The 14637-nt window shown below is 48.5% G+C and overlaps 1 protein-coding gene across 1 annotated transcript in view; it reads left to right on the top strand.

Moving 5' to 3' along the window:
* LOC141182808 (uncharacterized) overlaps nt 1–14637 on the top strand; it is a 431479-nt gene that overhangs the window by 44438 nt on the left and 372404 nt on the right. The window lies entirely within an intron of this gene.

Raw genomic sequence — 14637 nt, 5'->3', positions numbered from 1 at the left:
CTGTATTATTGATCTCACTTCAGGCCACTGATTGTTATATACCAAAATAAATCATACCTCCTCCGATTTGTTGATGTTTTTTTTATTGCCATAAATTTATTGATCTCTTGGGGTTCGTGCTGCTATCCTGTAACTCCGTCTGATTGACCTACGGCTATATCCCCTCTTCAAACCGATTTGCCAGTTCTGTCACTTGTTCCTCAAATGTTTTCTCATTAGAGCATATCCTCTTGGCCCTAAGGAACTGACCTATTGGAATTCCTCTTATGGTGGAGGGTGGGTGTGCCAATTCTGCGTGCAACAACGAGTTTGTCGCAGTTGGTTTCCTAAATATGTCAGTAGTTATAATACCATTCTCAGATACCCTGATTTTTAAATCCAAGAAGTCCAGACTTCTTCCAGATTTATATGTTAGCCGAATATTCAAATTATCATTCAGCTTGGTCATAAGCCTCTCCAAATCTCTGGCCGTAGCCTCCCGCGCAAACCATATATCATCAATGTATCTCATCCTTCCCTGGACGGTGTCCATCTCAACAGGTGGTATCCGCCTGGAATATATCCCGCTCCCACGAACCCAGAAAAAGGTTGGCGTAGGAGGGGACACAGGAGGCCCCCATATCGGAGCCCTGTTGTTGTAAGTAGACACATGTCGAAGGACAAATTCCAGGAGGACCACGAGCAGCTCGGCCAGGGACAGCTTAAGACCACTTGACTTCAGATACCACGAAACCACCCTAATACCATCTTCATGTTTGATGGACGTATAAAGTGTCTCCTATGTCTGCAGTGACCATGACTATATGGTCACCGAGGCAGAGGTGATCCAATCTTTGTAGGGCGGCCGTGGTATCTTGTAGGAGGGCAGGCCAGAGACCAAGGGCTTCAAGTAGTGATCAATTACATTAGATATAATTTCACACAAACTGCCGTTACTGGCAACAATTGGCCTGCCTGGCGGATCAATCAGATTTTTGTGATGTTTTGGAATTAAGTCAAAGGTGGCCAAACGGGGCTGTAGTTTGCGCACCGTATCCAACAGCTCTTTTGGTATCACACCCTGTTTGAATGCCCTTTCGAGGATAGACACCAATTCATCCTGGAAAGAGGATAGGGGGTTATAAGAAAGTTTTTTTTATAACAATGGGGGGTATTCAGAAGTTTACATGCTTGCTTTTTGTAAAGGCTGACTGGCCCGACAACGAGGTTTCCCCATTTATCCGCAGGTTTAAAAATAACATCTTTCAATTTTTGTAAATATTTTAGCGACATTTTTTTTCCATTTTACTTAGGTTAGATTTCCAAGGCGTACATTGGGAAAGATTCTCAATGTCCAAAGTGACCAACTTAGTGAATACCTCAATGGCAGGACATAGGCTGAGGGCTGGAAATTTCTTAGATTTGTTACATAGATTACGGGGAAAGTCACTAACCTCTGAATTACTTTCTGCCTCCAGAGATTCCAGGGTTTCCAATGCTTCCCTTTCTTCTCTGGTAGGAAATAGGTCATGCAACGCTGTTTTGTAATGTAATTTTTTGTAAATGAGTTTCCTTGCAAATAGATGTGTATCTTTCACCGTAGTGAACTGGTCTAGGTGATGAGAGGGAGGATAGGTAGGGCCCTTCTCTAAGAGTGTTAGTTGAGTTGAGAATAAGGTATGGGTAGATAAATTAATTACCTTATCTGTCACCACCTACCTTTTATATACAGCTGGTATCTCTTCTTTGTCCAGACGTTTAGTATATATTGATCTGGATATTTTGGTTGTTTAACGTAACTTACAAGCACGGTATACAATCATACATATGTGTTATCCTGGCACAATGTTGTGCACAACGCCCCCCGAAGAGCCTCACGCGAAACACGCGTCGGGTCCCCAGCGAGACACCGGTACATACAGCACTATGGGTATGTTATGACTCATCTTTATGTCAGTGTCAATTTCTCTTCCCAGGCAATGTCAGTATATTTCTGAACATCATAGAAGGTTACACATGTCTTATGGGCACCTTTACTGTTATGATGCCAGGATAACACATATGCATGATTGTATACAGTGCTTGTAAGTTACGTTGTCCAATTACTTGGTAACTGGATTTATTGATACTTGGATTGATAATATTGTCACTTCTTTTCATGAACCCATATATGTGGACTCACATGGTTGTCTCTCTGTCCTTTGTGTAGTTTTCACCTATGACCTACTATTTTATTGGTTGTGCTCTGTTTAGGAGTGTCCGTGGGACCTCCTTTTTTATATTTTTAATACACAATAAAACTGATTTTTTATCTGGAATCATTATGCCTGCTGAGCTATGCAAACTAAACTATTTACCAGTAATTTTCCTGAGTCTGCTGTTGGCGTGTGTCATAAAGGCAATATAACAAAAAAATTACTCTGCTATTGGTTAAATAAAAAGCGTATATTTATCTAGCAGTTGTGCATTTAGCGCAAAGCCTTCTGAGATACGCAAACTAAACTATTTACCACTAATTTTCCTGAGTCTGCTGTTGCCGTGTGTAATAAAGCTGATAGCTTACAAAAATTGCCCACACATTGCTACATACAGGGAATTTATATGACGCGCCCCTGGGCCTGTGTCGCGCTGCGTTGCGCATGCGGGAGCTTACCCGGAGCCGGATCAGATGGGGGTAGTAGTCTCGTGGCGGTGACCCGGTCCGTGCCCAGGGAGTCAAACTGGACGGCAGTGTTCTTAATAGTAGATGTTGTACGACTACGCCACCCGTTGAATGCAGCTATGGAGCTGCCGCTGCAGGGCAGACCGCTGAGGCCGGTGGAAGGATGGTGCAGCGGGGATGGTATAACCCCCAACGGGAGGGGTATGGCCTCAGGGCAGCCGACGTGGATGATGGGGGTAGCAGGAACCACTCGGAGACGGTACGGTGTAGTTCAGGGTCTTTACTGGTGACAAAGATAGACCCTCCCGGAGTACTGGCTAGCGATTGGGGCCTGGTCAGTCCTTGAGCAGATGGGATCTCCCCTGGCCAGGCGGAGTTGTAGGCCTCCCAAACTAACGATACTCTTCTGGCTACCTTGCTAGAAGCGAGTTTAAGTAGCCCACGTCCCTGAGTGTACCGTGTGGTGCTCACCCGTATGGCCGGTGACTCGGGGCCTTCTAGTAGCTTCCGCTCCACGACGGCGGTGCTGGTCCCATGCGTGTGACCGTGCCTTCGGGTTTCTTGGCCAGAGGACCTGAAATCCCCTGCCTGACGGATTCTGCTGCTGGGTAGGAGTTAGTCCCCACAGCCTCGGACTCCGGGTCCGGTAAGAAATCTTCTCAGTCAGGGCGAGCTCTGCAGCTGCCAGCCCCTGACTCCTTGTAACACTGCTCCCACAGAGCTCCTGTTGTTTCTTCCTATGCTGCTTCTCTTCTCTACTTCTGGCATGGCCCAGGAGCTGGGCCCAGCCGGAGCCACAGCTCCCTGTCAGCCCTCCTGGCTGAACTCTCCCTCTGAACTCTCTAACCCTGCCTCAGCCCCAGGTTTATATAGGGGAAGTCCTTCCCCTCCCAGGACTGGGCAGGAGGTGTGGCATGCATAGGATTCCTGACCAAGAGACCTCCCACCTGCTCTCAGACATAACATTGCATTACTGTGGAAACCAGACCCCTGGGGTGCCACATTCCCCCCTAGTGAAATTTAGTACTCCGGGACTAAACATATTTTTAGAAAAACATAACAAGGTATAACAATAATAATACAATAAGAAAAACACATAAAGGTGGTCACGGCATGTCCGCAACCGGGTGCAGTCTTTGAAGGAAACAAAGGTGTCCATTTCACCAAAACAGGGAGACGTAACCAGGTAGGGGTCTGTCCTGCCCCGAGTCCTTAACAGTCTTTTAGTCCATCCTGGGTTACGCTCCACTAACTGTACAAAGGATTCCCGGTAAATCCACCAAGGACTCCTATAAATTACTAGAAACACATAATTATTTACAGGATATGGCCGCTCTCAGTCCTCGGCCAGTGGGGATAAGGATTGGCTGCTCACAGTCCTCAGCCTGGTAAGGGATAGGGGATGGCTGCTCACAGTCCTCAGCCTGGTAAGGGATAGGGACACACGGGGAACAATTCACTAATCCCAACGGGGACCATATTTTAATTAGCAGCAGTCCTTGTACCCTAACGGGCAACTATGTACAGCTCTTTATTCACGCTACTTCCCTTCAGTAGCTATGTCCTCTTTGTGCTCCCTCCTGAGGGTAGTCCTCAGACCCGTCCGGGTCCTCTTGGCTTTCCTCGTATTGGTAGTACTGCAGCTCCTCCTCGGTTAGCTGGGTTAGTATCTCTGCGACAGTCCTCCTCCCAGGTGGCCAGGACTTTACCTCCCTTTGGGCTGCCCCGGTTAATTGGGCCACCAGGATGCTCACTTTTTGCTCCTCTGTGAGGGGGTACACCTGGAAGAGGCTATCCAGCTTTTCTCTAAAGTCATGCAGGGTATGTGACTCCCCTGAGTACTGGGGTAGCCAGGCTGCCCCCGGGATATAGGGCATGGTGAAAGGCATGACCGCAACAGCGGTGGCGCTGGCGGGGGTTGAAGCGGTGAAGCTTTCCTCCGTATCCGACATCCTTCTCCCCCCTAGTGGACCGTGGCCTACCTTGCGATGATCCTCTTCCGTAGGCCGCGGCTCCGCAGTGAATCGTCAGGGTTGAGGACCTTCCGTCGCGCTCCTGTGACGTCGGCGTCTGCTGGGCTCCTTCCAGGACCTTACGCAACGTCCGGACGTGAGGCGGGGCTTCAGTTCTCGCGCGCTTTCGGAGTCCACGCCCCTCTTCTTCCCGCGCGGCGTCCTCAAGATGGCGTCCAATGGCGGGAAAACTCCACGTATGGCGGGAAGAAGGCCGAAGATGGCGCCGGATGGCGGGAAAACTCCACCGATGGCGGGAAGGAAGCGGAAGATGGCGCCGGATGGCGGGAATCTTCACCACAGGTAAGTTTGAACAGTCTTTTTCAGGCACGCAGTACCCGGTGGTTGCGGGCACGAAATCCTGCCGACTACGCCAAAAGTTGACGCGCCCCTGGGCCTGTGTCGCGCTGCGTTGCGCATGCAGGAGCTTACCCGGAGCCGGATCAGATGGGGGTAGTAGTCTCGTGGCGGTGACCCGGTCCGTGCCCAGGGAGTCAAACTGGACGGCAGTGTTCTTAATAGTAGATGTTGTACGACTACGCCACCCGTTGAATGCAGCTATGGAGCTGCCGCTGCAGGGCAGACCGCTGAGGCCGGTGGAAGGATGGTGCAGCGGGGATGGTATAACCCCCAACGGGAGGGGTATGGCCTCAGGGCAGCCGACGTGGATGATGGGGGTAGCAGGAACCACTCGGAGACGGTACGGTGTAGTTCAGGGTCTTTACTGGTGACAAAGATAGACCCTCCCGGAGTACTGGCTAGCGATTGGGGCCTGGTCAGTCCTTGAGCAGATGGGATCTCCCCTGGCCAGGCGGAGTTGTAGGCCTCCCAAACTAACGATACTCTTCTGGCTACCTTGCTAGAAGCGAGTTTAAGTAGCCCACGTCCCTGAGTGTACCGTGTGGTGCTCACCCGTATGGACGGTGACTCGGGGCCTTCTAGTAGCTTCCGCTCCACGACGGCGGTGCTGGTCCCATGCGTGTGACCGTGCCTTCGGGTTTCTTGGCCAGAGGACCTGAAATCCCCTGCCTGACGGATTCTGCTGCTGGGTAGGAGTTAGTCCCCACAGCCTCGGACTCCGGGTCCGGTAAGAAATCTTCTCAGTCAGGGCGAGCTCTGCAGCTGCCAGCCCCTGACTCCTTGTAACACTGCTCCCACAGAGCTCCTGTTGTTTCTTCCTATGCTGCTTCTCTTCTCTACTTCTGGCATGGCCCAGGAGCTGGGCCCAGCCGGAGCCACAGCTCCCTGTCAGCCCTCCTGGCTGAACTCTCCCTCTGAACTCTCTAACCCTGCCTCAGCCCCAGGTTTATATAGGGGAAGTCCTTCCCCTCCCAGGACTGGGCAGGAGGTGTGGCATGCATAGGATTCCTGACCAAGAGACCTCCCACCTGCTCTCAGACATAACATTGCATTACTGTGGAAACCAGACCCCTGGGGTGCCACATATACATAACACATCTGTGAGGCTACTTGTGAAAAATAAAGCCAGGGAATTTTTTTCCATAAAGCATTCAATATGGGAAAGGGTGACGTTGAGGAACGGGGATGTGGATGTGGTGGTGCCCAAAGGTCAGAAGTAGTGATGAGCGAGTGTGCTCGACACTGCTTGGTTCTAGCCCAAGCATCTCACTGCTCGACATTCTTGGCGAGTATTTCCGGGATGCTTGGGCGGGAGCTCGGGTCCCCGTCCTGCATGTTTGGTGCTCTTAAGAGAGCCAATGAACATGCAAAGATTGTCTGCCACTCACTGTAATGCCATAGCCATCTTGGTTGTGGCATTAGAGTGATTGGCTGGCCGCATATCGTCATCGGGTATATATAAGACCTGGTGCCCCTATGCTTATCACAGTCTAACCTGGAAACAGGCAGAGTAGGGAGAGGTGCTGCTGTGTGAAGGACAGAATTGGCAGTGTAATAGTTAGGTATAGGTATTCCACACCAAGATAGATATCCATCTGAACTAACAGTCCTTCTGAAGACTAATCCAGCTGCATATATTCAGTGGTGATAGCAGGAGTTAGGCAGGCAGGTTTTGTGGACACTGTATACAGCACAATAGGGTCCATTGCACGTTCTGTCTGCTCCTGCTGTTACAGATATCTGTAGACATGGCCACAGATATCAGGGGCCAGGTCTAATTTTTTTTTTTATCTTAATCCTGATTAGTAGCTTAAAAAGCAATACAGTACACCATTTTGCTGCTCCATATGCTTGTTAGCAGAATACAGGCATTTTTTTTAATTTTATTCACATTGCTGTATTGTAAAGCAGAGACAATTTTCCATCATCACACCTGATCCCATATTACTGCCGTAATAATAGACATTTTGTTGAGCGTGCCAAATATACTCTATTTAAAGTCAGCCAGCAGTGTGTTGTTGAACTTATTCACACTTGGTGGTTGAACAATACTATACTAAAAGGCCCCAGCCTAAAACCGTGGTCGTCACACCTGATCCCATATTACTGACATAATAATACAGACATTTTGTGGAGCATACCAAATATACTCGATTTAAAGTCAGACAGCTGTGTGTTGTTGAACTTATTCACACTTGGTCGCTGAACAATACTGTACTAAAAGACCCCAGCCTAAAACTGTGGTCGTCACTAGTGTTGAGCGAATTTGTTCGGCGAATGTGCGAAAGTTTCAAATTCAGCACGAATATGGCACATTTGGATTCGTGATCACAAAGGCGAGCAAACTTTCTTAAAATCTGAAAAGTTTAAGAATTTGCGTGGGACCATGAATACAGGGCAACCACGGCGTTTTGAACAGTTTTGCTAGCATAGTGCAAGTGTATGATGGGCCGTGATATGTGCCAGGTGAGTGTAGGGGCTGTGGAGAGCATAGAACAGATCAGATCAGCGGCGCACTTTTTTTTCTTTTTTCCTGTGGGCGGTAACTTTAACTGAGGAAAGCGCAGCCAGCCAATCATAGCGCAGGAAGCATCTACACTGTCCAGACATAAGGGCTTCTGCAATTGGCTGCAGAAATCACATGTCCTCTCAATGTAAAAAGCGGCCATGTTCCCTCAGCACCATTATATCCATGTCACTGCTGGAGACAGATGCAGCTCAGTGTTCTCCTGTGTAATGAGAGATATTAGCTAGATAGATGGGCGCTTGTGTGGCAGTCAGATAGTGTAGATAATTCCTGGCCTGTGTACCTCTGCAACCGCTGGTGCAGCACATTTTTGGTGTTCTTGTGCAAGTACTGAGATTCTGACAGAAACAGATGGCCCATGCCATACAATAGTGCTGTGCACCGCTGGTATAGAGCTCCATGGCTCAGTATACCTTGAATCTTTTTTTGCACTTGCTAATGTGATCAAGCAAGCGCAGTGCACCTTTTCATTTAGTGGGGTTGAAAATGTGCTGTGCACAGTCTGCAGAGCTTCTTATTGCAGAGCACAAAATCAGTTTTTTTCTGTTGCTATTGTGATATTGAAAGCTGTGTGCACTAAAGTTTTTTTAGTGTCAGATACTATTTTAGTGGAGTTGAACTTCAGGTGGTTTCGGCTATGTGCCCACGTTGCATTTATGAAGCAGAAAATTTCTGCTGCATAAATGCAAGTCCTCTCCCGGAAAAACGCATGCGGAATTCCGCACGCGTTTATCGCACATTTTTCGCGCGTTTATCACGCGTTTTCCACATGCGGAATTGCCTTGCGTTTTTTATGCATTGGACAAAGGCAATTCCGCTTGCGGAAACGCAAAATTAAATGACATGCTGCGATTTTTGAACGCGGCATAAACGCTGCGGAAAAATCCGCAGCATGTGCATAGAACTTGCGGAATCCCATTGGGGACCATGGGGTGCGGATATACATGCGTTTTTCAAGCGTTTACGCTGCGGAAATTCCGCAGCATATACGCTTGAAAAATGCTACGTGGGCACACAGCCTTCAGAGTAAAAAAAAAAATTTTTCTCTTGCTACGCCCAGTTCAAAAAATATTTTTTCCTGTGCCAAAAGTCATACAGTGCTATAAGCCAGCTACTAAGTCAGTGGCGGTCAAATTCAGATGGACGCAGAACTTATGCAGAGCAACCCAAAAATATACTGCTGGCTAGATCTGCGTTTGAAATATTTGGGAGCATATATTCTATGTCATACTGGCCTCATCCGCATTAAAAAAAAAAGTCTTCTGTTCCTAAAGTAATACAGCAGGGGACATCTCAGTTTGAAATTGTTTGGAGAATATCTCGTAGGTTTTATCGGCCTCATGCACACTAACAAATTTCTTTTGTGTATTAGTAATGTTATGCGGCAGGCCATATCTTACCTTGTCATTTAGTGTCACTGAAATTCAGGTGTGTGCTGAGCTATTGCACAGGAAAAAAACATATTTTTCTTTAGTTAATTGCTTGCTCCTACGTCTGTATCTGACCAACATGAGTGGGAAAAAGAGAGGACGTGGTAGAAGGGGGAATAGGCTTGGTGTTCAAGGTGTACGTGGGGTATGTGGTAATGTTAGTGAAAGCACTAGTGAACTAACACAAACAGGTCCTATCCAAAGACAACTGACAACTTATGTTAGTCCTTTGGCAGCTGCACAGCGATACGCCTTGTTGATAAGGCCCAGAAAGAGCAGGTGCACCAGTGGATGGCAAGCTCTGCTTCCAGTGGCATCTCCTCCTCTTCCTCCACCTCAACATCACACGCAGTACAGTCCTCAGAGGTGGCACCCCAATTACTCATGTTTTCCCCTCGTCAAAACTGCCCAGCTGACTGTCGCGAACCACAGATGGGCGAGTCTGTAGAACTATTCACCCATTCTACACCATGGGCATCAGAAGTGTACTCTTAACAGTCACAGAGTCAAGGGGAGGAAAGCATCTGCACCAATGCCCAAATTTTTTTTAGCTTGGATTCGGGGCAGGACGAAGTAGGGTAAGAGCAGGTTCCTGAACCTCATCACCAGACGTTAACCACAGGGGAGGGAGGTGATCCAGATGAGACTCAGATACCTGAGGCTCATGCGGATTGTACTGTGCTGTCAGGGCAACAAGAGGAGAGGGGTCACTCTGAGGGCGAGGAATGGGATAACACATTGGATGATGACGAGGTTGAAGATCCTACTTGGTGTGAACTCAGAGTCACGCAGCGGAGTAGCTCGTCAGAGGAGATGGAGGAGGAAGACGAGGAGGTTACATTTCACCCTACGGCACAGATATGGAGTGATGCAAGCACGAGGAGCACTGCATCCTTCCTTGTCTAAATCTACGTGTGCCAGGGTGCATTTCACCACAGACACCTGGACGAGTAAGCATAGCCAAGGGCGTTACATCTCGCTGACTGGGCACTGGGTGACTCTGGTGGCTGTGGGGGAAGGGGCTGATCCACAAATCTTGGAATCCCCAAGGTTTGCAGAAGAAACCTCTGCATTTCCCACTTCCTCCGCTGCTTCTGCGTCCTCCACCTCCTCTAGGACCTCCACCTGCACACTCAACCCCTGCCTTAACGAGACACGCATTCCAAGGGTGCGGAGCGAATAGACAACACCTCCATAATGCGCAGTCAGGGCTCACCATAATCAGGCAGTCTTCAAATTAATATGCCTTGGAAATCGCAGTCATACAGGTGAAGAGTTGTGGGCAGCTCTCCAGGCTCAGTTTGAGCAATGGCTGTCTCCGCTGAATCTAGAGCCAGGGAAGGCCATGTGCGATAACGGTGCGAACCTGTTAGCGGCCCTAGGCCGAGGCAAGCTCGCACACGTGCCTTGCATGGCTCATGTCCTCAACCTGGTGGTACAGCGATTTCTCCGCCACTATCCTGGCCTGGATGAGCTGCTTCACAAAGTACAGAAGCTGTCTGGTCACTTCCACCGTTTGCAACCCTCATGTCATCGACTTGCATCGATACAGAGGTGTTTGTCTGTGCCAGTTAACAGGTTGATCTGCGATGTGCCGACGTGGTGGAATTCCACTCTGCACATGTTGCAGCGAATATGCCAGCAGCAACGAGCTCTGACTCAGTATGTCATGACATATTGCTTGGGGCAACGCTGTACGGACTTGGAGCATATCACGTTTGCGCAGTAGGAACAGATTAAGGACCTCTGTGCCCTTCTGCATGGTTTTGAAATGGCTACTAAACTGGTTAGCACCGACGATGCCAGTTGGAGCAAACTTTGAATAATCTGCGGCAGGAGGTGGTGGCCCCAGAAGAAAGGAGGGTGCGGAAGGGATACCAATGTCTCAAATTTCCAGACTGTCGTCACACAGGTGGATGCCAAGTGACGGTGGATTATAGCGATCAAGGGGGTTTGGTGATACCAGGAAAATTGTTAGTGAAGGTGCAAGAGCCGAGAAACTAATGGAGGAGGAAGAGGTGATGGGTGAGCAGCTATCAGAGGATGAAGAGGATAATCCTCCCCTCCCGTTTGAATGTGGAGGAGATGGAGGAAACAAGCATCAGTGTTACGCAGCCCACAATACAGCCTGGCTTTGGACCTACTGGAAGAGCCCGACTTATGAGTGCTTTTTTGATGCTCTATCTGCAACATGATCCCCGTATAGTTAGGATTCGAAATAATACTAAATATTGCCACTCTGTTAGATCCACGTTAAAAGAGTTAATTTTGCCAGATGCTTCCCGCTCTGGAGAGGGACCCGCTTATGTTGGAGTATCGAAACAAGCTTTTAAGCAACCTTAATAGAGGTTTTCCCCAAGATAACAGTGAGACACACAGTGTGCATCGCAGCTGTAGTCTTTCAACCTGCAGCACGTCAGTTTGTCAACGCCAAAACATTAGCAGCAGCAGAGTAAGTGGCAGAAGCAATTTCTGTGAATCCTTTCACATATTTTTTGCACCAGCTGGTGCACCAGCACAACAGAGTACAAGTCTGACACGTGGTGAACGACTGGAGAGGATGGTGCAAGAGTATCTAGAGTTCAATATCAATACCATCAGGGAGGGTTTGGACCCTTTTACATTTTGGTCTTCAAAAATGGATGAATGGCCTGAGCTCGCCTCTCACACCTTGGAGGTTTTATCATGCCCGGCAGCTAGCATTCTCTCTGAACGTGTCTTCAGTGCTGCTGGTGGTGTCTTGACGGATAAGCGCACCCGGCTGTCCCCTGAAAGTGTAGACCGCCTAACTTTCACCAAGATGAACAAATCATTGATCTCCAAGGACTTTTGCACCCCAATTGCAGACTGTACATAGTAGGCGATGTTGTTGTTTTGAGTGTGCTGCATTGATCTCTTGAAATTGCAGTCTGTGATATGGCTTCTGTGCCTGCTCTTGCTGCTGCAGGTTTTAGGCCCTAATTTTGGGAAATGTGGAGAATTCTGATTGTGTCTTCATCCATTGGGTTGGCTGTAGTGGGACATGTTTGGGTCTGCATTAAACTACATGTAGTCTGATGACATTGATGCCACTTCGGTGGTGTTAGGCCCTCATTTAGGGCAATGTGAACACTCCTGGTTAGGTCACCATCTCCTGGGTTGGCTGTACTGGAAGAGGTGTGGGTCTTATTTACACTATTTGTACAGTAGTGAAATTGATGCCACTTTGCTGGCGTCTGCCACAATTTTTTTTAAATGTGGGGAATCCTGATTGGGTCTCCATCTATTGGGTTGGCTGTAGTGGAACTGGTTTAGGCCTCCTTTGCAATACTTATACTCTAGTGAAATTGATGCCACTTCGGTGGTGTTTCTTAGGCCCTCATTTATGGCAATGTGAACACTCCTGGTTAAGTCTCCATCTCTTGGGTTGTCTGTACTGGAAGAGATCTGGGTCTCATTTACACTCTTTCTACTGTAGTGAAATTGATTACACTTTGCTGGCGTCTGCCACTAATTTTTGGAAATGTGGGGAATCCTGAATGGGTCTCCATCCATTGGGTTGACTGTAGTGGAAGAGGTTTTGGTCTCCATGCATTTCTATAGTTATACTGTAGTGAAATTGAGCATTTGGTGCAGATATTATTCTCCTCAAATGGGTACACAAACATGATAAACTCTAAATTGATTTTCAATAAACAACCATCAGCCGCCCCATCAAACACCTCTGTTGCTTCTTCCTCCTCCTCTGTTACCATGCCAAGTTGTGTCACGCAGGTGTCCGACAGAACCAGCTGTATACCCGCTGCAGTTAGACTGAGTGACAGCCCGTCAGCTGTAAGTGAAGTGGACATGCCTGCTGTGTTTGTTTCTCTGAGCACACCACACGTTTCTCAATCCACCCTAAGGCTGTGTTCACACGATGCGTATTTCATGCGTTTCCGCGGCGTTTTTGCAGTTGCGTAAACGCCGCGGAAACGCATGAAAAACGCATGGTAGAAGGGAAGCAATGTTCCCCAATGGAAATCCGCATGTGCTGCGCCCATGATGCGGATTTTTCCGCAGCGTTAACGCTGCGGTCAAAAATCCGCAGCATGTCAATTAATTTTGCGGAAACACGGCGATTTCGCCGCCATTGACTTGCATTAGAACGCGCCAATTCCGCAAGACAGCATTTGTACTTGCGTAATTGGTGCGTTCTAATGTGCGGATGGTACCCGGGTGTGGAGGAGAGGAGAGTCTCATCCACACCCAGGTACCATTAAAAAAGCTGTAAAAGAAGAATAAAATAAAAAATAAATGTATTCTTACCATCTGTCGGCCCGCACAGCGCTCCCGCTTGGTTCCCGGCACTTGCAGTGAGTTGTAGGACCTGCGGTGACGTCAGAGTCATGTGACGGGTCACGTGACGCTGACGTCGGCAGGTCTTTCAATTCAAAGTTGCCGGCGAGGGAGAACAGATTGAGCAGGACAGCGCGGGCCATCGGAGGTAAGTATATACACTCTCTCGGTTCACACTGTATAAATCCATGCTGTTTGCATGGATTTATATAGTGTGACCTAGTTATCAAGCACTTTCCAGGTGATGCTAACATCGCCTGGAAAGCGCTTGTCAATCTGCATGCGGAAACGCATGTGAATCTGCATGTGGATCCGCATGTATTCTGCAGGAAAAACGCATGCACAATCTGCATGCGTTTTTTCTGCCAGGGAGATGCAGAAATGATGCAGAAATTTTCTGCTTCATTTCTGCATCGTGTGCACATACCCTAACATCTGCACCTCACTCACGGTCTATCGGTTTGTCTATTTCACCATACTCTGCCCTCTCTCAGCACTGCAGCCAGCCCTCAATCCCGCTGTTGTGGTCACGTAAAAGATAGTTTCATCCTACACATGACAAAGCTAAGAGGTTGAACTCCACCATCTCCAATCTGTTGGCCACGGAAATGGTGGTCTTAGGCCTTTTTTTTAAATGTAAATAATGCCGATTGAGTCTGCATCTCCTGGGGTGGCTGTAGTGGGACAGGTATGGGTCTGCGTTAAACTACTTGTAGTCTGATGACATTTTTGCCACTTCGGTGGTGTTAGGGAGGGCAATGTGAACACTCCTGGTTAGATCTTCATCTTTGTGGTTGGCTGTACTGGAAGAGGCGTGGGTCTTATTTACACTATTTCTACAGTAGTGAAATTGATGCCACTTTGCTGGCATCTGCCACTAATTTTTTTAAATGTGGGGAATCCTGATTGGGTCTCCATCTTTTCCTGTTGGCTCTAGTGGAACCTTCCTGTTCTGCAGTCAAAGTTGTGTAAGGTTGCGTACTAGTCCTTGCTGCACTCCTGATACAGACTCTGCCTGCTGCACTCCTGATACAGACTCTGCCTGCTGGACTCCTGATACAGACTCTGCCTGCTGCACTCCTGATACAGACTGTGCCTGCGGCACTCCTGATACAGACTCTGCCTGCTGCACTCCTGATACAGACTCTGCCTGCTGGACTCCTGATACAGACTCTGCCTGCTGCACTCCTGATACAGACTCTACCTGCTGCTCTCCTGATACAGACTCTGCCTGCTGGACTCCTGATACAGACTCTGCCTGCTGCACTCCTGATACAGACTCTACCTGCTGCACTCCTGATATAGACACTGCCTGCTGCACTCCTGATACAGACCCTGCCTGCTGCACTC

This window comes from Phyllobates terribilis, unplaced genomic scaffold (genome assembly GCF_046119375.1).
Source record: "Phyllobates terribilis strain yellow unplaced genomic scaffold, ASM4611937v1 Scaffold_36__1_contigs__length_13169755, whole genome shotgun sequence".
NCBI classification, from domain to species: Eukaryota; Metazoa; Chordata; class Amphibia; order Anura; family Dendrobatidae; genus Phyllobates; species Phyllobates terribilis.
The sequence above is the reverse complement of the archived record's forward strand: the minus strand, read 5'-3'. Positions and strand labels throughout refer to the sequence as shown.